The 24,756-nt window shown below is 36.6% G+C and overlaps 1 protein-coding gene across 1 annotated transcript in view; it reads left to right on the top strand.

Annotated features, from left to right (window-relative positions):
* Nucleotides 1-24,756, top strand: part of LOC149776196 (adenylate cyclase type 5-like) — a 153,172-nt gene that overhangs the window by 14,862 nt on the left and 113,554 nt on the right. The gene's annotated exons all lie outside the window — the stretch shown is intronic.

Genomic DNA, 24,756 nt, shown 5'->3' with positions numbered 1-24,756 from the left:
GCAACAAATTAGTTCCAAACATGTGGCGCTTTTACTTTGAAGTCAGTCTGATAATCTATTGAAAGTAATTTTGCACTAAGCACAAATCTTTGAAGAAAAGACAGTGTCAGTATGTGTTTTCGCTAAGTGTAAAATTAGCGATGCTTACTGGAGGACTTCCGTTGTCAAATCTTCATTTTCGAAGGTGCGTAGTTTGCAAGTAGTAATGTTTTATAATTTCGGAGATAAGTAAATATTGCTTGTAGCTCGCAAACCCATAATAATTGAAGCGATCGGTTACCCCCGCCCCCGCAAAAAAATAAATATATTTTTTTAGAAACCCACAAAACAAAACAAAAATAAAAATTACCCCCATCCCCCAACATGGAACTGTCAAGTTTGGATAGCTAGTATAGTTACCATGGCGTCCATCTTCAAAAATTGTTTTATCGTTGCTCACTATGGTATCCATCTTGACAACCTTGTTATGGCAAATCACTCAAAACGGAAAGTCAAATACATCTTCACTTGGTTTCCGCCTGAAGACTTGTTATGATGCCTTGTTGGTCCTAAATAAAAATGGTGCCAATTTGATATCCAGGTTTTCAACCACAGCAGCTAAATTACAGCCCTTGTTATCGCTGAAGAATATCAAAGATAGTTGACTCCACAGATAAAAGGGAGAATTCCTTGACTATCTTGGCGGCAAGCGACCGTCCCTTCGAGGAACTATTGTTTGTGTTTGTTACGTCATTGTTCTGAATTGACGATCACATCACAACTTAGTTATAACGTGAATTGATCACGATTTGCGAGCACAAGACTCTAAGTAATAAAATCTCGCGGCTTTAAACATATCATTCTCCGCCTTGTCGTGGCCTTTAAAGATAATGCATATGAAATCAGTCATATACAAACAAGATAGACCCTTGTTGAACCAAATGGTCATTTGTCATTACAAATCCTCATTAAAATTAGAACATATCCCCTTTCTGAAATGGTAACAATAGTAATAGTAAAAGACCATATATATATATATATATATATATATATATATATATATATATATATATATATATATATATATATATATATATATGATCATTTGCATTTACGTGTTCGTTTATGGCTTTTTGATTTAGTGATTTTTAAGTATGGGGAGTCAGTGTTGGAAAGATATTACTCAGCCCGAGTAATTAGCCAGTATCCAGGAGCAAACGTAATTAAGTACAGTATCCATGAGACTTAATGACAGCATGAATTAGTTACATACAATGGACCCTCTTCTAATTTCTTATCGTATGTAATTTTCTCTATATTTTTAGGTATACGTGCTTAGTAATTTAGATAGGAATAATTCTTTGTATTAGGTGGTTTGGTCGTGCTTTTTTGTACTGGATGGCGTGAAGTAAATAATATTGGCTCAAGAGAGAGAGAGAGAGAGAGAGAGAGAGTTATGCGACGTCACCTTTCATTTGTTCACATTCAGAGTCCCCGGTAGAGAGCATATAAGCCGAAGTATATGGAATCTCAGAAAGGCTTAAGTATGTATGTACGTACGTGTATAGCTTCTATCCTTGATTTCTTGCACAAAAATCGAAAATAAATATCCCTTTTACATATATTTGTAATACCAAGAATTAGCTGAATACGTTTGGTGAATTTCAAGCCATTAAATTAGAGTTATATTTACATACAAAACACCTGGACGGATTGAAGGAGATAGTAATAAAATCCCCTGACACCGAAGCGTGTTCAAGGTCATGATACTGTATATATATATATATATGATTATCCGATTTTGATGAGTGCAAAAGATAAATAAATAAATAAGGTGTGTGCCATTTTGCTAGACAAGTTGCAAAGAGATTGCTATAGCAAGTAAATTTCTCTCCCCGCCCCCCCCCCCCCCCCCATGTTGCAGTATGCGGCAAGTTAACCAAGGCTTTTGGGCGAAAAAGGGATTTGTGGCTATTTCTTTTCGTGCTTTGCATCTGCAATATAATGGATTCTCGACATGTGTTCTTCAGTGATTAACGGCTCCATCTGTTGTCGTAATGGATCATTAAAGTGTCACATTATGTCAACAGATCACGTTGAATTCAGTATTCCAACATACATTATGCTAACAGCTTGTACGTTTCACTGTGCTATATCGCAACTTCTACGATGTTATTTTTGTTTTAACGTTATAATGCTTAACAAAATGTAATTAAATGAACTGTAATAATGCATGAGAGGAGGCTAAGAATGATGCATTGTATAACGTTAACGAGACTTACAAAGAAGGATTCAAACCTTTGAAATGAGTTGCTATCGCATCATCTTGGGCATCTCATACGTTGACTATGCAACCTAGGACGTGGTCCACAGCAGGATCCAACGAACCATCGGACTCTCTGAAAACCTCTTGACCACTGTAAAAAAAGCGCAAACTGAAGTGGTACGGTCATGTCTCAACATCATCTGACAAAAACAATCTTGCAAGGCACAGTACGAGCGTGCAGAAGAAGAGGCAGACAGAAAACGTGGTGGGAAACAACATTAGGGAGTGGGCAGTCATGGGATTTGGAGATTCCCAAAAGGCAGTAGAGAACAGGGAAAGATGGAGAGAATTTGGTTGTAAAGTCGACGGTGGTGCCCCGATGACCTCTTGGGTTATGGGATCGATGATGATGATGAACATTGACGTGTGTAATATTAAAAATACATGTATGTACATGAAATCAGAAAATCTGAAATTGCAGTATTCCATTATCACGCATCAGATTTATAAAGAAATATTGTTAGATGTAAAGATGTAGTCAATAACATAGATCCTCAGAGCTGGCGAGGGTCCATAAGTGTTAGGATTGAGATGATGATGGGGGGGGGGGGAGGGGTTTTGCTCCCAGTTCTGGCAACTGGATCCAAACTCTAGCGGAGGGTGGGAAGGGGGAGAGGCCCCCTTCCCCTGGAAGCCAACACATCAGGTAGCCTTTTAATTCTACTCGTGATTTGTTTTTGAATAACAATATTTTTTTTACGCAGTTTTTTGCTACTGAACCTAAAATTTACAGTAAATGTGCTAAAAACATGTATAAAATACTCACCATTTTAGTTTTAAGAGCTAATATGTTGAAAATACATGCTTGAAAGCATTCATGACGAATATGTGAACATAATTTCTGTACAGAATACGCGTCACGCGCAGTGCGTGAGAATTATCAAGTATATGCATCATACACATAGAAAATTCAGCATGGAATAAAGCAAAATAAAACATACAACATTAAATAATAAAAAATGAAAGAAAGAATGATGCACAATAGAATATACATCATATAATAATAGAAAATGCATTCGTGGAATTATGCTGTTAAACCCATCCATAGACACTAACCGATGAGTTATATTTTTACTTTGAAGTCGACAGATACACAGGGGCTCGTCGTTGCTTACAATTGACCTGTCATACATGTACGTAGTTATTATATAGTACATGTATGACAAGGTCAGTTGTTAGTCAGAGTTTCCTCTGAACCTTATCACCCCAGTCACCCCATTTTTGATATTTGGACATTTGTATTTGGGTACACCACAACATAAATGTACAAATATAAAAAATGGGGTGGCAAGGGTCAGAGGAAACTTGGACCAGTCAATTGTAAGCAACGATACGATCTCCTGTGGGCAGATACAGTAGTTTCCTGATTGAGTCAACAACAGATAGTCATTAAGTACACGTACATGTATGTACTGTTCCTAACAGGCACTGGTGAATGCGTGCGTCGATCTTTAAAGACCAACATTAACTTTTTATTTTCTTATTATTTACTAGTTTGACTTCATCTTCCAACTTGGTCATAATTAACTTAAAGGAACTAAACACATGAATAGATTGCTACAGGACTCACGGTACTAATTCCACTCCAATGGTAAACATATGGAAACACTATCATATTCAAAATTCAATAACTTAAAATTTATGGGTGCTGATAATGACACCTATAATTTTTCGTGCACATCTAACCTTGGTGCAAGCTTATGTGTGGAGAACACCATATGACCCACGGCAATTTGTTTACATACATGTGCATGAAACAGGTGTTATTGATTCTGCACCAAATGAATCAGGTGCTACTTTCAGTATTGAGTACTCCTGAGTCAAGCCTGTAAAAATGCTAAAGTTGCATCAGTAGAAATTTGTCAATATTTTTTTTACATTACATATAGGATAAGCTCTCAAAAGATATTTTTCCTAAAATTTTAATTTTCATTATTAACCAATTATGGACCACCAAACCTGTAAATACTCTATTATTTCTTCACCCATTTCTAGACTGGTTCACAGTTCTTCCGTATAATTAGTACCGTGTGTCCTACAGTAACCAAAATGAGCACACTGACAATATTTTCAACAACTCAGATTTTCATAATAAACGGGAAATAATTAGTAATTACAACTAATGAAGCCGATACTTCTTTCTCCTCTGTCTAGCTTGAAGAAGATACATACGTTTATACAGGGATATCTTTTTAAAACCAGAATCCACATATTAATAATCGATGCATTTTCAGTTAGAGAAGGTTGTAATCCGGCTGTGTTATTAAAGTGTTATTAAAACTAGGCTTATTAATTTAGGGATATACAAGGCGTTATTAATAGATTTAATGTGTTCGGCTTATGCATAATAGAGTACAAATTAAAAAAAAAGAAAACAACAAAACTGTTCAGATGTCCCGCATCTACGAAATCTAACCCGATGCGTGTGTGTATATATATATATATATATATATATATATATATATATATATATATATATTATATTACACACAGCCATTTCACACCTATGTATAAATAGTAGGCATTTCAGCAAATTTCAATAGACGCTGATGATGATAACATGCCCTGGAGAATTAACTCCAACTGACTCAATGGTCGCACTATATTGTGGCACTACTTTACAACTTGGCCTTTGTACTTATCCAGCAGTTGGAAAGGAAAATAAAGATTTTTTCAGTCAGCATTTACGTTTTCGGGGGAGGGGTGGGGTGATTGCTTGGATTTTCTTTCAAGGCAGGATATTGTTCTCTACCTCCGATATTTTGTTTCAACTAATGGATATAATAATGGCTCTGTTTTCTATGGATCAGAGCAAGACGTTTTTCTCTATATATTAGAGGGCTAGAATTAATCTTTAAAAGTCCCAGGCCAACAAACTCCCCTCCAGAAACTTAAATGGCCAGTCTCCTAGTAACCTGCCTCCCAGACTTCTTACCTGTAGTCTGTGTGTATTCCTTTAGGCATTTTAACTATGGATTATTATTGTTTCAAATCTGTATCCCCTGAGACAAACAAACAGCTCAGTAGTCCCCCACCACAAACAATTTAGAGATATTACCAAACAAACAGCTCAGTAGTCTCCTACTAAACACAGTTTATGTATATATCACCAAACAAACAGCTCAGTAGTCTCCTACTAAACACAGTTTATGTGTATATCACCAAACAAACGGCCCAGTAGTCTCCTACTAAACACAGTTTATCAGTGTATGTATATATCACCAAACAAACAGATCAGTAGTCCCCCACCACACACAATTTAGAGATATCACCAAACAAACAGCTCAGTAGTCTCCCACAGTACACAAGTTAGATATATCACTATAAATATGTCATCAAACGAACAGCTCAGTAGTTCCCTACATCACACATTTAGAGATATCAAACAGCTCAGTAGTCTCCTGCATTACATATTTAGAGACATCATCAAACAAACTGATTAGTAGTCCCCCACATCACCCATTTATAGATATGTCATCAAACAAACAGTTCATTAGTCCCCTACAATACACATTTAGAGGTATCAAATAGGTCAGTAGTCCCCAACAGCACACATCTAGAGATATGTAATCAAACAACTTAGTACTCTCCTACAGCACACAGTGAGAGATATCACACAAACAGCTCAGTAGTTTCCTTCAGTACACATTTAGAGATATCATCACATAGCTTCATAGTCACCTACAACACTTATTTAGAGATATCAAACAAACAGGATTGTAGTTCCTTACAACACATTTAGAGACATCATCAATCAGCTTAGAGTCCCCTACACAAATTTAGAGATATAAAAGAGCACAGTAGTTCCCTACAATACACATTTAGAGATACCATGAAAAAAGTGGTACCCTACAGTACACATTTAGAGATATCATGATAATTGTTTTTCCATAGACCTCAGTGCATATGTTTGGTGAAATAAATATACTTTTATCATACCTCAGCATGCTTGTCACATACTGTCATAGAGAGTCTTGTTGAAATGTCAACTTGACAAGGACAGAATCATGTACTCCATTGCACCTAAGACAGATAACTCTGCTGGAACTAGAAAGGGGTAAGAGTTATCTAGTCACATATGCATTGTCAAAAAAGAAATAACATGATCTAGGTATGAATTAACATAATCTCACAAGTTGCCTTGAGACTCAACTTTTTTTAAAGCTTTACAGAAACTGTAACCCATACATGAAGCACCAATCACTGTCCTGGTTTGTTGTTTATTTCTGAATACCGTGTTCTCAATACATTAAGCCCCCACCCCCTCCCCATACCCTCCCCAACTCCCCTGCTGGGCATGTTCAATTGGTATGTTATACCTAGAAGGATTACTTTGGGCTAATACAGCTCTGTCAATGACTCAAAGCTCACTGACAGTACTGATTCTGATTGCCTTACTTTCAGAGAGGGGCTGCTTGACAAAACTTGGTTATTTGCTCTACTGGAAGAGCTTAACATCCATTGTTTGTCCATCTGTTAGCACAAGGTTCTTATCACTCTCTACACATGATAACTGCATGGAGGATTGCCATGAATCATTACAGAACACATTCTTCCCATGGTCTAGTTGGTCCTAAATGAAAATGTTGCTGCTTGGATGTCCAGCATTGCCACCATGGCAACCAGCATGAAACTCTTCTTATCACTACCCCTAAATGGAAAATGATATAGACATAGGGTTTTCACCAGAAGACTTCTTATGATGTCAGGTTGGTCCTAAGTAAATACAATCCAAATTGACCCTCATTATGGCTATCATAGTGGCCATCCTGAAAATATTGTTATCCTCCCAAATGGATGGTGTATCAACATTTGATTTTCACCAATAAACTTCTTTTAATCTAGTTGATTCTGGGCAAAAATGAATTGTTCTGGTGACCTAGTGGTTTGAGCATCTGCCTTGAATGTGGGAGGTCATGGGTTCTAACCCTAATCGAGTCATACAAAAGACTGATAAAAATGGTACTAGCAGCTGCCTTACTTGTCGCCCAGCATTAAGAGGTTAGTGTTGGGATTGGTTGGTCTGGTGTCAGGATAATGTGACTGGGTGGGACATCATACTACATGTCTGCGGCATGATGCCTCAGTGCTAGACATCACTATAAACTGCAACTCTGCAAACATCGTAGCAATATGATTGAAAATTGTTAAAAACTATGTTAAAATTCAAATCACACATACATAAAAATTGATTGTACATTCATTATTGCCGCCATGATTGCTATAGTGAAAGTTTTTGCCACTTCCTCTGAAGGGATGGTCATATTGACATGTGTTTGTCACCAAACGATTTATAAAGATATTTACTTGGTCCTAAATGAGAATTGTGACAATCTGACATCAGATTGACTCATCATAGCACATAATTTTAAAATCTTGTTATTGGTAAAAATTATCAGATATTTTCAACATTCAGTTTTATTTTGAATTCCTGGAAGTTATTTTATCCAGTATCAGTCTCTTCTTTGCTGGCACATGATAATAATGTGACAATTTTGTTGTTCTGTCAGTATGCTGTGTCTCCCTATTGGTTAGAGCATTCACCTCGGATGCGGGAGGTCGAGGGTTTGATCCCAGGCCAAGTCATGCCAAAGACTTACAATAATGGTACTAACAGCTGCCTCGCTTGACGCTCAGCATTAAGAGGTTAGAGTTAGGACTGGTCGGCCTGGTGTCAGGATAATGTGACTGGGTGGGACATCATGATACTTGTCTGTGGCATGATGCCCCAGTGCAAGGCATCACTATAAACTGCCACACTGCAGACATCGTAGCGATATGACTGAAAAATTGTTAAAGTTACGTTAAAAATCCAAATCACACACACACCTTCACCATGCATCCAATCCTTTGGACCTGGTTCCTCAAGTTACTAACATTCACTTGGTGCATACACCAAGAATGGTTGAGCCACCCATTATGGAGGATTTCTGCAGTGATGGAATCCTGTCATGGTGTTGTCCATCTTTTAACTGTTGCTTTTTCTGCTTCTCCAAATTTTGGTTCATTCATGTCAATTTCAATATCTACAGGTAGACTTGGTTGTTCTTCATATGGTGTTATTCATTTGCTATCAGTTTGTCTTTGTCTCAGTTCAAGGTGGTGTTTGATCTCTGCTTGCCTGATATCTTCATTCAGAGTTCAAATACTTGTTTTTGGTAAATCTTTATACATTGCTTCTTCCATGGAGTTAGCCACTTCATCCATCAGTCTAACTTGTCTGTGATGAAGGTTCTTTTGATTGTATTGTCAAGAAACTTGCACTCCTTTTTCTTCTGTTCACAGGCTGGATGTTGATCTTGTTCAATCATGGCTTGCCTTGTTTCTTTTCTAACGGCTCATTGGTCTTGTACATTCATGGCCTGCTGTTGTCTTTTCTAACATCTCATTGGTATTGTACAGTAATGGCTTGCTCTTTTCTGTTCTAATATCTCATCGGTTTTTGATAATCATGACTTGCTTTTGTCTTTTCTAACATCTCATTGGTCTTGTACAATCATGGCTTGCTGTTTACTTTTCTTTCATCCCATTGGTCTTGTACAATCACGACTTGATCTTTTCTGTTCTAACATCTCATTGGTCTTGTACATCATGGCTTGCTTATTTATCTTTCTAACATCTAATTGGTCTTGTACAATCATGGCTTGCTTTTTTTTCTTTTCTACCATCTCATTGGTCCATCTTGACATTCATCAATCTTGGACAGTATATTTCGCCATTGAAAATCCCAAGGAATCCATCAAACAAATTTTAAAAGTTAGTCATCGATGCATTGATAACTTGCTTTATTGTGCGATATTGACTCAAACTACCTGTACAAGACAGTATTTATATAAACTGTCTGAAAATTAAAATGTTTGTGTCCTCTTTCAACACTTTTGAGTGAAATAAACAAGGGTTTAAAAACTGCCTGTCTCGTTATGCCTACTTTATGAAGCAAGGCTATGTACTCTTTTTAAATTCAAACATTTTTCATCTTTCATGAAATAATACTTATTGTTCAGCTTGAGATTTATCAGTATTTTTGTTTTGTAAATAATGGATGGTTGTATGTCTTAAGTTTATATTTGTACTGTTTATAACAGTTTGTATACTACTGTGATACATGTTTTGACGTGTATTTATGTACAGTTTATATACTGGTGTGACATTGTACAGTGTATTTATGTACAGTTTATATACTAGGGTGACACATGTTTTACAGTGTATTTATGTACAGTTTATATACTTTTGTGACACATGTATCAAAGACAATAATGATATAGCATAGCTGGTGATATCCAGTTTTAATTTAAAACTAGCTCAAATCTAAAATTGGGAGCTGTGGTAGCACAGTTGGCAGAGAATTGGACTTGTAATCCAAAGGTAGCAGGTTTGATACCTGTCCTGTCCCATCCAGGTTGGTAGCCTTATTGTGTCCTTGGAAAGAACACTTAACTACCATATCCTCTGCATGATATTGTCAGTAATATGTTAAAAGTACTGTTAAAAACAAAACAAATAATCTAAAATTACAGTTTGCTGAACATTTTCTTAAGATAGAGTGGACTTTTATTTAAAGGAACAGGTGATGTACATGTATGTATATATGTAACTGTTAACTTTGTTTTCTCTATAATATTATAATTATTATTGTTTACCTCATATGTGACAAGTTATACAATGTTGTTGTTGTTGTAGGGTTTAACGCCATTTTTCAGCACACGATAGGCTATACATGGCGGCTAGTATTAATGGTGGAGGAAGAGCCCAGGAAAACCCCGGAAAGAACCACCGACCCACGAGAAGCTACTGGCAAGCTTTCTCACATACCCACAGTAGCTGAATCCGAGACTCGAACCTCCGCAGACAGAGGTGAGATGGCAGTGATCCATAACGGAGAGCGCTTTAGGCCACTCGGCCACTCGGGGCCCCATTATACAATGTAAACTTTGTGTTAAATAACAATTTGTTGGGATCCCCCCAGCCCTCTACTGCAGAGAATCACATTCTCCACATTGACTAGATCTGGACTGATTGTAAAAAATGAATTCAGATCTTAGAACTGTTACAATGAATAACAATTTTTCAGTTTTTTGGATATTCATTGAATGTGTTTGGATAAGATTAAAATGCTGAATATATTTTTTGTTTACTTTGGTATTTATGGACACGTAACACACATCAGCCCCCACTCTCTACCAAGATAGATTGAACAGTGTGAACTCAGTCATCGGAATTGAGATAAATAACATTTTTAGAGTCTTAATATATTATGTTGCAAATCAAAAGATCATTGGTGTTTTCTTCCATTTTTATCTTCGAACTTGGTACAACCAAAAGCATTCTTTTGTGCAGAAAATGGGCAATAGATTAAAAAAAAGGGTTAAATCTCTCAATTATCTTTCAGTTAAATGAAGAGACTATCTGCACAAGAAACTTACAAGGGAAGTGATTTGTTCACAACCAAAATTGCATGGTCATATGTCCAATTTAGATTAAATTTGGATACAGATTGATTGATATGTAAAAGCTTTGTTAATGTTCATTTGAACTTAATTCTATACATGTTCTTCGCCAGTTTAAGGGGCCCCAGGTGGCTGAGTGGTCTAAAGCGCTGCTTTCACCAATCACAGTGATTTCACCTGTCTTTGTTGGTTTGATTTTTGTGTTCTGCCAATGTGGGTGTGTGACAGAGCTAATGCCAGTAGCTTCCCATGGGTCAGTGGTTCTACTTGGGGTTTTCCCGGGTTCTTCCTCAACCCTTTTCACTGGTTACAATGTGAAAAATGGCATTAAACCCAAATCAAGAACAATCATCAACTTGCTGTATTTCATGTTATTATCAAGAACGCCTGAAAGTGAATAGTAGCGGTGATGTTGTGAGTAATGTGACTATTCAGAAGTTTGATATGACGATTACTTTGTGAGTTGAATTTAAGGTAATTGTGCTGATTTCAAGTTCACATTTTTTTTATATAGTTGTGAAATTAAATATATGATGTACTTAATTATGAGGTGGTTTTACTTTAAGGTAACCTTGGCTAAATCCATTGATAGCATTACATTGAGGGAGTGATTTTTCATATATTGCAGTTGACTTGTTTTGATTGAAAGAAAAGAGACGAGTGCTGAAATTTGATGTGATACAAATTGAGCTTGTACATGCAGATCCCATCTGTGCATATAGAAAAATCAATATTTTAAAAACATCTCAGTAATCCTTGTAAGAAGATCAATATAAGTTTGGTTTATAATGTTTGAATCAGTTGTCATAGAAACTGAGATAAGCTTAATGGTTTGGATTGATTTTCTGTTATTGTTTAACGGCATTTGTTTTTATAATTTACCAATGAATAAAGCCTGGCCTGTATATAAGTGCAATTATTTGCTGATGAACTATATTCTTTGTATTTTAACAGAAATAAAGCTGAATGAAAATGATATAAATCACCTACGAATCATAGATGGTTGATATAGTTATTAGGAGAGTTGAATGTGATACAATAATTGAACCAGTATGGTTTCGTCAACCAGTAAAATGCAACGCCATTCTTAGTTCATGTGGTTTATTGACCCCCATCTGCTTAAAAATAGTTTGTATTGAAACTTTTCAAAGGCAGATAATGGTATTAGGTAGTAATAAAAATTCTGTATTCTAGTAGGCACAAACAGTTGTTGTTGTTTGGGTTTAATACCATGTTTGAGCACATGATAGGCTATACGTGGCCACGAATATAACTGGTGCATGAAGAAGTCAGGAAAACCCTGGTAAGAAGCCCGACCCACATGAAGCTACTAGCAAGCTTTCTCACATACCCACATTGGCCAGAGGTGAGATGGCAGTGATTGGTAAACATGATCGCTTTAGACCAATTGGTGAATTTACTTAACTGTCAAGATTATGGCATGTGGGGCACATTGTGCAGTATGTAGGTGTATAGCATGTTTGTTTTTACTGCACTAACCAAAGACATCTGTTTTGATATATTCCTTGACTATTTGATGAGTGGACTTGTTACTTATTTTATGTGAGTCTCCAGAATAAGGAACTGTCTATACTCATGTACAAGTCAAACACAGCTGCAAACAACGTAGATCCTGATCTGCCATAGCATAATGTGCTAGCAGATCAGGGTCTATGTTCTTTGTTATACTGATTACTCTAAACAAACAGCACATATGACAGCAGATCTGGGTCTGTGCACTTTGCAGGTTGATTTGACTTATAAGCAAGTACATACAGTAAAGTGAAAAAATCCCACACTCGCAAAAATATCAAGACAAAACAGTAAGACAGATAATTTCAAATGTATTTGATCCAGTAAATAATGCCCCCCTGCCCTTAATTTTATTATTAATGTCAGCACTGTTTTAACCAATTAAGAACCAGTGCAATCTCATTAAAATGAAAAAGAAAATATTTATACTGGGGATTGCTCTGGTGGCCTTGTGGTTAGAGTGTCTGCCTTGGATGCGGAAGTTTGCAGGTTTGAAGTCTGGCCAAGTGATACCAAAGACTTATAAAAATGGTACTAACAGCTGCCTTGCTTGACCCTCAGCATTAAGAGGTTAGTGCTAAGGACTGGTTGGCCTGGTGTAAGGATAATGTGACTGGGTGAGACATCATGCTACATGTCTGCGGCATGATGCCCCAGTGCTAGACATCACTATGAACTGCCACACTGCAGACATCATAATAATATGCCTGATTGTTTTTAAAAGCTACGTTAAAAATCCAAATCACACGATCGCACACACATTTATACAGGGAATTGATCCTATCCTGCTTGTATATTCAGTGGTCAGTAACTAAAACTGTGATAGATTGTGTTTGTGTAAAAGTTGGGCATGCATTTATTTCCCCAATTTACTTTATTTTAAATGACGGGGTTGGTCCATTGTGAATAGTTTGATGTACACCATAGCCATTTCTCTTTGTAACATACATGTAATAGTGTATAATGCCAAATCCATGTACTTAAAAACAAATAAGTTCATATTTTCAGGTAACATTGTCTTCTTTTAAGCATTTGAACATAGAACTAAACCTTACCTCGAAATGATGTATACTACTTTATAATGTAAAGTTAAACTATTAAACAGGGAAATTCAACAAACATCCATATGTGCAAAATTTCATTAATGCTTTTTCATGTGCATCAGTATGGAATCCTTACGTAACAAGAATTTATGCACACACCTATGCAAACACACACACACACAAGCATGAGGACATCAGGACTTTTTTCAGGGACTGCTTACACACGGACCAAAATAATTTTGTACAAGAGTTGAAGCTGGCTATTAATCGATTCATTTATATTTTTTCTCTTATTGAAAAGATGGCACAGCCGATATAGGATGGCCAGCCATGTTGCCTGCTTTGACAATCTGACAGTTTCCATGTGCACCCCTACCCCCTTATATAGGAACACCTGTAACACGTGTATTTTAAGAGAGAATATGTACATGATGTGCCTTCATTGTAAGCTTATAAATAGGAGCAAATATGTACATGACATTAAAAACACAACAACTGATTCCTGGCAGAGAGTCTTACTATATGCTTCAAAAGGGTTGTCACTTACAGATTGTTCTTATTCATATAGTTTCTGTAAAACACACACACACACACACACACACTAAAAATCTGTTCCATACTTTCATCTTTAGGAAAAATTTAATAAGAAATGAGGTTGTTATTGATAAAGGTTACAAAAATCATGCAAGCAACTGGTTGAAATAGTGTCTGTGTGATTTGGATTTTTAATGCAGCTTCAAAAACTTTTCAGTCATATTGCTATGATGTCTGCTTTGTGGCAGTTTATAGTGATGTCTAGCGCTGGGGCATCATGCCCCAGATATGTAGCATCATGTCCCATCCACTCATATTACAAGGCTGACCAGTCCTCACACTAATCTCAATGCTGAGCACCATTTTTGTAAGTTGCTGATATGACTCAGCTGGTGTTTGAACCCATGACCTCCTTCGTCTGAGGTGGACACTAACCACTTAGGCCACTGGTGCAGTCAGTTGAAATATTATTTGAAAACAAAATGCTTTCAGGGTTATTGGTAAGCTATTTCAAACCTTTGCATTGATAACAGTTCAGTTATTCATCAAACATATCTCCAAAATGAGAAAGAAAGAAAGACATAAAGAAAAATAGTGCAACAGGAATAATCAGAAACCATTCAAGGGAAAGATAAAAGGAAATTGATGTATTTACTCACAAGTTGAGTCTAACTGTGAACTGCACAAACCCATGTCTGCTATTGCAAAATGTACTCGCCAATCTGGGTCTGTGCAGTTTCTTAGGAGTAATGAGCAGAACAAAGAACATAGATCTTGATTATTAGGTGCATTATTCTAATGTAACAGCAGATAAGGATCATTGGTGTTGGTAGTTTTACTTACAAGCAAGTAAATGCAATAAAACCCAGAAATTTTGGAAATTTAATTTCAGGTTAGCTTCAAACTATTTGCTCAAAGATATAGTCATGATAAAGTGTACAACAATTGCACCTGTACACCACTGTGTAAGATCAGAACAGCCATTGTACCTGTACACAACTTTGTAAGATCAGAACAGCTGTACCTGTACACCACTGTGTAAGATCATAACAGCCATTGTACCTGTACACCACTGTGTAAGATCAGAACAGCCATCATACCTGAACACCACTGTGTAAGATCAGAACAACCATCGTACCTGTACACCACTGTGTAAGATCAGAACAGCCATTGTACCTGTACACCACTGTGTAAGATCATAACAGTCATTGTACCTGTACACCACTGTGTAAGATCAGAACAGCCATTGTATCTGTACACCACTGTGTAAGATAATAACAGCCATTGTACCTGTACACCACTGTGTAAGATCAGAACAGCTATCGTACCTGTACACCACTGTGTAAGATCATAACAGTCATTGTACCTGTACACCACTGTGTAAGATCAGAACAGCCATCGTTCCTGTACACCACTGTGTAATATCATAACAACCATTGTACCAGTACACCACTGTGTAAGATAATAACAGCCATTGTGTCTATACACCACTGTGTAAGATCAGAACAGTCTAGGTCAGTTACTGTAAGTAACAGCAGAAGGTACTATTTGCAACTGTTGACCCAGAGTGGACAGTTGCACCTGGCTCCCACTGGAAAATTTTGGTTTGTGGTTGAAGCAGCTGAGCAAATATGCTCATCCCCCAGGCTCTGGTGTTGTGGAGTTTAATTATAGTGGCGTGCGCACCATTGTGCATGTGCCACTCATGGCTCTGGTGGCAGATGGCTAGTGCTGTGTGGACAGCACAGGGCATCAGCTTGAGACCTGTAGATATTGATTGCCAAACATTACATCTGTATTTGTCTCCAGTCATCTCGACTTTGTTATGCTTTGGATTCAGACAGGCCTTGATAAGAGATCCAGAGTGCCTCTGCACAACTTTCACTCACTTAAATGCAACTCACACACAGGTCATGACACTACCCCTCTCCCAGCACAAGCCACCTCAATCCTGTGGCAATAGGCGAGTGGTGAAGCAGCAGGTGAAAATAAACCAGGAGCAGTAGCTGCAGACCTGCACACAGCATAGGTTGTCTTTTCACTGTACTGAAACAGCATTTAGCAGCCTGGGCAACTGAGTAGCCCTATTTAAGATTTCATGACTCACCTCCACAGTATAAGGAACGGGTTATACAAGGTACCTTAAATATTGCCTGGTCAGTATCCAATGACTGTTGGGGATCCAATCTTAGATTGCTGAAGACCAAGTTGTTGCCACTCACCTTTGGTATTTGGAATTTGCCCAAATGGAGCAGAATAGACCAAAGAGAGGAACAAATTTGTTGGGTAAAATACTGGCCAGATTTAACACCCAAATGGCATCCCTAAGTGAATCTTGCCTTAAAACTGAGGAAGGACAACTCACTGAAGTATTAGCTGGATATACCATCTGGTGTGGCTGAAGTTAAAAAGAGTGATGTGAAGTTGGTGTTGGATTTTCCATGAAATCACAGCTAGTTAGCAAGCTCACAAACCTCCCAATGAGCTTGAATGGCAAACAGTGAAATGCAGATGAAACATGCATTGTCTGGAAGAAGACATGCAACTATCATGTACACCAACCATGACCAACCCAGATAAGATCAGGAACAAAATCCATGCAGACTCTGATATCACAGAATTGCCAAAAGGCAGAAAAGCTAATTTTCCTTGGTTTTTCAGAGCTAGAGTTGGCACAGATCCCTTAAGACGTGGTCAGCATCATAGACAAAAATGGCATTGACAGATGCAACAGCAACAAATTCCTATTGATGAAGCACACTGAACACAATTTTCTGAATATCTTGCAATAAAAGCTTGTCATATTTTTTATAAATGATGCTGTTTTGCATTAGATGTAGCCATCACTACTGAAGACAGGAAATCCGTTAAATTACATCATGTAGAAAATCAGTTAGCAATCTAATATTAACCAGGCCAAGCTACCAAAAATATAAAGATACTTAGATTACTTTTTCAAGTAAAATAATAAAATATGCTTCTGGAATTTAATCACACTTTGCTTGAATGCATCCTGGCATTTCAGTCATTAGCTGCCCTGGTCATAGACCAGACCTTTTGGGATGGCCTTTTATCTGTCATCCGGCATTTTTCATGGTTTGCTCAAATTTGTTCGTGGTTTGCTCAAACTTGTTGTCGTTACTCATCCTGAACTACTTGGAGGATTACCTGAAACTTTACATTCATACACATTCATCGCGTGGTATACTTGGTATGAAAATGGTGCTGCTCAGACATCCAGTATGGCTGCCACAGGAGGTTGAGTGGTCATAGAAACATGGAGTTTTCACTAAAAGACTTCATAAGATGTTTTGTTGGTCTGAAATCAAAATGGTGTAGTTGTGATGTCCAGTATGACCACAGTAACAGCCATATTGAAAATCTTGTTATTGTATCTCCTGATGAGATTCACATTAGCATGGAGTTTTTGCCAAAAGACTTCTTTATGGCGTCTGGTTGGACCTAAATAAAAACTGCTAATCTGATATCAAGTATGACTGGGAACAGTGGCCATCTTGACATTGTTATTGTGCGAAGGAAAGTCATATTAACTTTGGTTTCAACCAGAAGAATTTTAGATTGGTACTGCATGAAAATGGTGCTGATCTGTCGTCCAGTATGCCCAGTATGGCAGCCATCTTGGAAACATTCTTATTGCTGCTTCTAAATGGAAAGTCATAATAACATGAAAGTTTCATCTGAAGACAAATCATGACACTGAGTTAGTACTGAATGAAAATGGTGCCAGTCTGACCCTAAATATAGCCTATGTGACAGCCACTTTGCAAAGTTACTATTTGCTACTCTGGAAAGTCATATCAGAATGAAATTTTCAGCAGATGACTTCTCACAGTATCTTGTTGGTCCTGAATGAAAAGGATGCCTATCTGACTGCCAATATAGCCCCCACTTTGGCCCCCACGTTGGCCATATTGAAAATCTTGCTATTGGTTCTCTGACAGAACTGACAATCATTTACCAAAAGACTTTTTATGATATCTGGTTGGTCCTAAATAAAAATGGTGCCCAACAAACATTCAATATTGCTGTCCCAATGAACATATTGAAAATCTTATACCTAACTGTCCAGAATATCCTAAATAAAAATGGTGTTCCACATGCATTAAATATTGCTGTCCCAGTGAACATATTGAAAATCTTATACCCAACTGTCTAGAATATCCTAAATGAAAATCGTGTCCCACATACATTAAATATTTGGGAGGTCGTGGGTTCGATCCCCGGCCGAGTCATACCAAAGACTTACAAAAACGGTACTAACAGCTGCCTCGCTTGGCGCTCAGCATTAAGAGGTTAGTGTTAGGACTGGTTGGCCCGGTGTCAGGATAATGTGACTGGGTGGGACATCATGCTACATGTCTGCGGCATGATGCCCCAGTGCTAGACATCACTATAAACTGCCACATTGCAGACATTGTAGACTGAAAAATTGTTGAAGCTACGTTAAAAATCCAAATCACATCACACATCACATTAAATATTGCTGTCCCAGTGAACATATTGAAAATCTTATACCTAACTGTCCAGAATATCCTAAATGAAAATGGTGTCCCACAAACATTCAATATTGCTGTCCCAATGAACATATTGAAAATCTTATAACTGTCCAGAATATCCTAAATGAAAATGGTGTCCCACATACATTCAGTATTGCTGTCCCAATGAACATATTGAAAATCTTATACCTAACTGTCCAGAATATCCTAAATGAAAATGGTGTCCCACAAACATTCAATATTGCTGTCCCAATGAACATATTGAAAATCTTATAACTAACTGTCCAGAATATCCTAAATGAAAATGTTGCTGATTCTGCATTCAATATGTCTTCCAGAGTGGCTAATTTGAAATTCGTACCCTTTGTCTGATGTACTGATAAAGATTTTTAATAAATGGGAAACCGTCAAGTAACTGTATTTATGACCAGTCAACAGAATATATATAAAGAAATTTTGATATTATTTATCACATTAAGCTATAAAAAAATTCATATTGTGCTTTTTTGCACAAGTACCTCGTATGTACTTTCTCGATTGATTCAGCTCTGTGCTAAATTTCCATAACTTTTAGCCCAAATTAAAGCCTTTGATTGGGTATCATTGTTGTGGGTCCGAATTTATGGTAAATATTATATCTTAGTACCAAATATATATTCAATAAATTTAAAATAATTTTTACTACAAAATTTGTTGTCATGTGCTTGTTTACTCAGAATATTAAGCCTTGGACATGGCTCGACTATCTTGGACATGGCTTAACCATCTTGGACATGGTTTAACCATCTTTTCTAGCCATCTAGCCATTGTCCTGTTAGCCTTGGACATGGCTTAACCATCTTTTCTAGCCATCTAGCCATTGTCCTTTTAGCCTTGGACATGGCTTAACCATCTTTTCTAGCCATCTAGCCATTGTCCTGTTAACCTTGGATATGGCTTAACCATCTTTTCTAGCCATCTAGCCATTGTCCTGTTAACCTTGGACATGGCTTAACATCTTTTCTAGCCATCTAGCCATTGTTCTTTAAGCCTTGGGTTAACCATCATGGGCATGGCTTAACCATCTTGGACATGGCTTAACCATCATTTCAAGCCATCTAGCCATTATCCTTTAAGCCTTGGACATGGCTTAACCATCTTTTCCAGCCATCTAGCCATTGTCCTTTAAGCCTTGGATTAACCGTCTTGGACATGGCTTAACCATCTTTTCTAGCCATCTAGCCATTGGCCTGTTAGCTGTCTTTTTTCCACACAGACCCTTTGAATATGTAGCTAGACATCACAGTATCTAACATGGCCCAGTGTGGTTGGATTCTGCTGTTAAAAATTGATTTAGTCAAATTTCTGGTTACAGTTGCCTAAGGAAACAAGAACAGTCAAACAAGGCTCTGTAAGCTGCAACATGTCATTTTAAGTCTCTCCAATTTAACATTTCAAATACGTTTTTCTTCTGAGTTTTGGCATATTAATGTCATGGAAGTCTACATACTGGATAATTAATAGGTCATGTGAATAGTTCTCTCATTGACCAATTGATGAGTCATGGTACAAGCAATAACTTTCATATGGTAGGGTGCGTTGCTTAAAACACTGCTTTTCATACAAATATGTATCTGTATACTTGTAAGTATGACATATATGTTCTTTTATGTTTACAATGTTTTTACTTTATATCTATATTTTAATTTAGATGTATGGACTTTGTAGTCTGAAATAAAGATTTCTTATCTTATCTTAAATGCCGAGGGTTGATGTGGAATGATTAGTAGATTGATAACCCTTGGCTTGTGAAGATGTAACTCAGCATGTTGATGACAAAATTCAGACCATATATATATCTGTCCTTACATGTATTTTTATTGTATTAAAGTATTTTTGCTGCTTGTTTCAAAAGGTTTTTGAGTTTAGGTTAGCAAAATGAAAAATAATAACATAAAGAATATTTAATCCTTTAAAAATAATTGATCCTTTTAATATTATTGTCATTTCATAGTAATGTTTCCCTATATTACATGATTTTAAAGTAAGTGTCAGATGATGTTGAGTGATTTTGTTTTCACCTACATGTATGTGAAATGGAATCCCTCCCTCTTAAAAAAAATCCCATAAAGAAATATTTATGTTTTCTATAATTGTTTTGAAGTCTTTATAATAGTTATGAAGAAAGCCTATGATATATATATATGAGCCACATGAGGAATTGAAATTCAGTGGATTTTTTTCTTAGACAATCAGTTGTCAACTAAGTGTTTTGGGGCATTGTTTTCCCAATTGTTTAAACACTCAATAGCTTTTTAAAAAAAGAAAGCAAGACAAAAGAGGGATGAAAGCTTATCTTCTGGACATATCACAAGCCCTATAACTTAATGAGTGCCCCAGGGATGAAAGCGTATCTTCTGGACTTATCACAAGCCCTATTACTTAATGAGTGCCCCAGGGATGAAACCTTTTTTTCTGGACTTGTCACAAGCCCTATAACTTAATTAGTGCCCCAGGGTCAGAATTTCAGGATATCTAATATCATCTCCATTAGTGTCTTTAATCACACCAGCTTTTAGGAAGGTTTGTGTTAGTACCAGTTTTGAAAATTATCAGGGCTGTTAGAACCAGTTATGCAATGTCTGGAGCTGACACTGCCATTTTTGCAAGCTGGCAATGCTATAAGTGCCTGTTTTGCAAGCTGGCAATTCATAAGTGCCAGTATTGCATATTGGCAGGGCTAAATGAGTGTGTTCAACATCTACAACTATGAACAAATCAGCCTAAACTAGGCCTGACCACTTAAATAGTCGTACATCATGAAAAGGAAATAAAAGCTATTTGAGAGATAGTTTTTATTCCATGTGTAAGACAAGTATTGCAAATTGTCTTTTTGTCATTGTATTGCACATGATGCTTATCGTATTTATCCAGTATAAGCCCCCTCCCCATCTCTTTTTCACAACATTTCTAAAGATTTACTTTGGATATCTTTGTCTGAAAATAAGTTGCCCCCCTCCCTAGGTTTTAGACATATATATTAGATTGTCCCCCTGCTGGGCTAAACAGAGGAGAAATACTTGTATTCTTGACCTTACTAATGTAATTCTTGGCCTCAGCGCATTAAGTTACATGTACCGGTACGTTATATTATTATTATTATTATTATTATTGTCACTTGTTTCTTCTGCATCTTCATTAGAATGCATATTCCGTATTTGCTATAAATAAATTTTCTTTAATCATGACATTTGCAAGAATGCATAATTAAGGTAATCTATTTTGAGTTGTATGAATTTGCCAAAACACAGATTCTTGAATTTAGTGACTGAAACATCTGGTCTTTGCATCACTCTTAGTCTAGTATTTCTTTTCATTTTTTAGTTTTTGTGTCTTTTAGATATAATCCCTATCATCTATTATTTATCTCTGCAACTTTTTAAATTATTTTCTACTACTGAAAGTTTCATTTTTTTTATTTGGAAAGAAAGGAATAAGAATTAATGAGAATATAAAAGTACATTTAGATTTAACGCTGGATTTTTGAAAGGTATTGATAGTGCTTATAGTTACGTTGTCACATGTCGAACCAATTTTTCTTGTATATTTAGGGGTAAAATAATGATTTTATAATAGAGAATTTTAATGATATTTTGATATTCCATATTGTTAAGGAATGTAGTGTTTATTATACAACAAGAAATTAAGGGGGACCTCCCCTTTGAATAAAAGGTTGAAATTTTCTAAATGCAGGAGGGCTTTAATGAAGAAATAACAGAAGGGGTTGACACAATAATGCATAAATTATGTTTTCATAATCGTTTGATTTTTTTTTATCAGTAAGTTTTAAAAAATAAGCATCAGTACCTCAGTTATGCATGCCTTAGAATTGACAGAGGAATATGAATTTCCTTTTTTTTTACAAACAATTTATTTTTAATAAAAAAATGACACTATTTCCTACTTAAATTGCTATCAGGTTGTTGTTGTTGTTCCAGAGTTTTAACGCCATTTTTCAGCACAAAATAGGCTATACATAGCGGCCAGTATAACTGGTGGAGGAAGAACCCTGGAAAACCCAGGGAAGAACCACCGACCCATGAGAAGCTACTGGCAGGCTTTCCCACGTACCAACGTTAGCCGAGCCTTGGACTCGAACCCACGCAAACAGAGGTGAGATGGCAGTGATCCGTAACGGAGAGCGCTTTAGACCACTCCGCCACTTGGGGCCCCTGCTATCAGGTTGTACATGTATAAGATATCAGATATCTTAGAACAAATGTTCAGGAAGTACTCTCAGTTATCGGAAAGAGTAATTTAAGAAAACATGGGTGTCTGGTTTTTTGCTAAATAAGACCATCACATATTTTAGAGAGACCTAAGGTTTAAAGTTTCTTGTTAAAATTATATACATTTTTACTATAAAGAATGATTTTCCACCATCAGCATTAAATATTTTGTTTAATATAGAGAGACAGCTAAATTTGCAGAGATTTGATTCATATTAAAAACAATTACCAATTAGTGAACATCATAATGTAAAAGCTTCTTGTCACAGGTGTGCTAAATTTTACTGCAGTAAAACAATTTCAAAATGCCAAAATATCATTATATTCCCAGTAATTAACCTGTAGATCATTGACTTACATGAGGTAAATATGAATTTTGGGCTTTGGTGGAATTATTTCAGACAAATCTGTTTAATAGGTTTTTTTTTCTGTATTTAGCTCTGCCATCAATTGGTCTTGAAAAGGAGAGTGTAGGTATGTCAAGGAACATGTTTTTAAAAAGTAATTGTGTAAATATTTTCTTTGAAAATATTTTAAATCAGTTGTCTGTTAAAACATAAAGAGATAAAAATGACACAAAGTTTAATTTAGATTTTTGTTTTTAGAGGGATATTTATATGTGCCTTTTATCATACAGTGGAACTTGATTGTCAGTTTATGTTTTACCCTTTGATCCTGTTTCCCCAACTCACCAAGCCATAATGGGGCGCTCACCAGTTATTATGTACTTTTGAGAGAGTGATGTATGTAAGGTGAAGTTGTTTGCATTTGAAACATGCACAGCGGAGAGAATGTTGACATACCTCTATGCTACTTTGATGTAATGTGGCTGACATTTCTTTGCATATTGTACTTATGGAAATTGTACATGATCTAAGCACACTGCTAACTAAAATGACTGCTCCCTTATGCTAAAAAATCAGCCTGAATTAGTGTAAAGTACGCTGTCTTTAACACCTATTAAAATAAGGAAAACGAATTTTGCCCAACTAGACAATACCAGCTTCTGAAAGTGCAATGAATGAATTACTACATGTATAAAATGTAAAAAAAGTTATTGGCTGTTTTTTTACAATTGACCTCTGAAATCCAGGAAGTGAAAATGAAAAAAGCGGAGTTAGCAGTTTTTGAAAGATTCACATCTGGAGTAAGGCCAAGCTGTATACTCTACAATCCATATTATACCCATCAATCATACACCAAAATAAAGGAAATTAAAGGTTCTTTGAACAATATCAAAGATATATAAGGTCTTTTTTAAAAAACCAGTATAACCAGTGAGGAAACCTGGGTAAATTCTTTTTCTTTAAAATTCTAACCCTGTGTAAATATGAAACTGTAGAGTACCACCTAAGTATCCTCAGTATATTTCTGTATTTGACTAAGATAGTAAATGATGTATACCACAGGGGCATCCAAACTCTTTGGGAGGAGGGCCAAAACAGGAACAGTGTTTAAGTTTCATGGGCCTTAAGAACAGTTTAATAATTAAGTACAAAAATCCAGCACAATTATTACATGACACTAATAACAGGGTTGTTATAATATTAAATAAGATAGCCACATATTGTGGTAGATACATTAAACATAATCAGAAAGCAATACAGAAAAATGGGATAATTAGCACTGAAAATGCATTTTTTCGAAAGGACTTCTGACTGATCCGGTGGCCTAGTGGTTAGAGCATCCACCTCAGAAGTGGCAGGTTGCAGGTTTAAAACCCAGCCAAGTCATAACAGAGACTTGTAACAATGGCACTAGCAGCTGCCTCGCTTGACGCTTGGCATTAAGAGGTTAGTATTAGGACTGGTCAGCCTGGTGTCAGGATAATGTGACTGGGTGGGACATCATGCTACATGTCTGCGGCATGATGCCCCAGTGCTAGACATCACTATAAACTGTCACACTGCAGACATAGCAATATGACTAAAAACTTGTTAAAGCTACCTTAAAAATCCAAAACACACACACACACACACACACACACACACACACCAATGGACCTCCTATATGGCTGCAGGCCACTCATTGTGAAGCACTGGACTGCATGCAGCCAGTGGGACACAGTAGGTTGGACACACCTGCTATATAACATTTGATCAATTGAGT

This window comes from Sinohyriopsis cumingii, chromosome 18 (assembly GCF_028554795.1).
Source record: "Sinohyriopsis cumingii isolate HCF-2022 chromosome 18, ASM2855479v2, whole genome shotgun sequence".
Classification (NCBI taxonomy): domain Eukaryota; kingdom Metazoa; phylum Mollusca; class Bivalvia; order Unionida; family Unionidae; genus Sinohyriopsis; species Sinohyriopsis cumingii.
The sequence above is the reverse complement of the archived record's forward strand: the minus strand, read 5'-3'. Positions and strand labels throughout refer to the sequence as shown.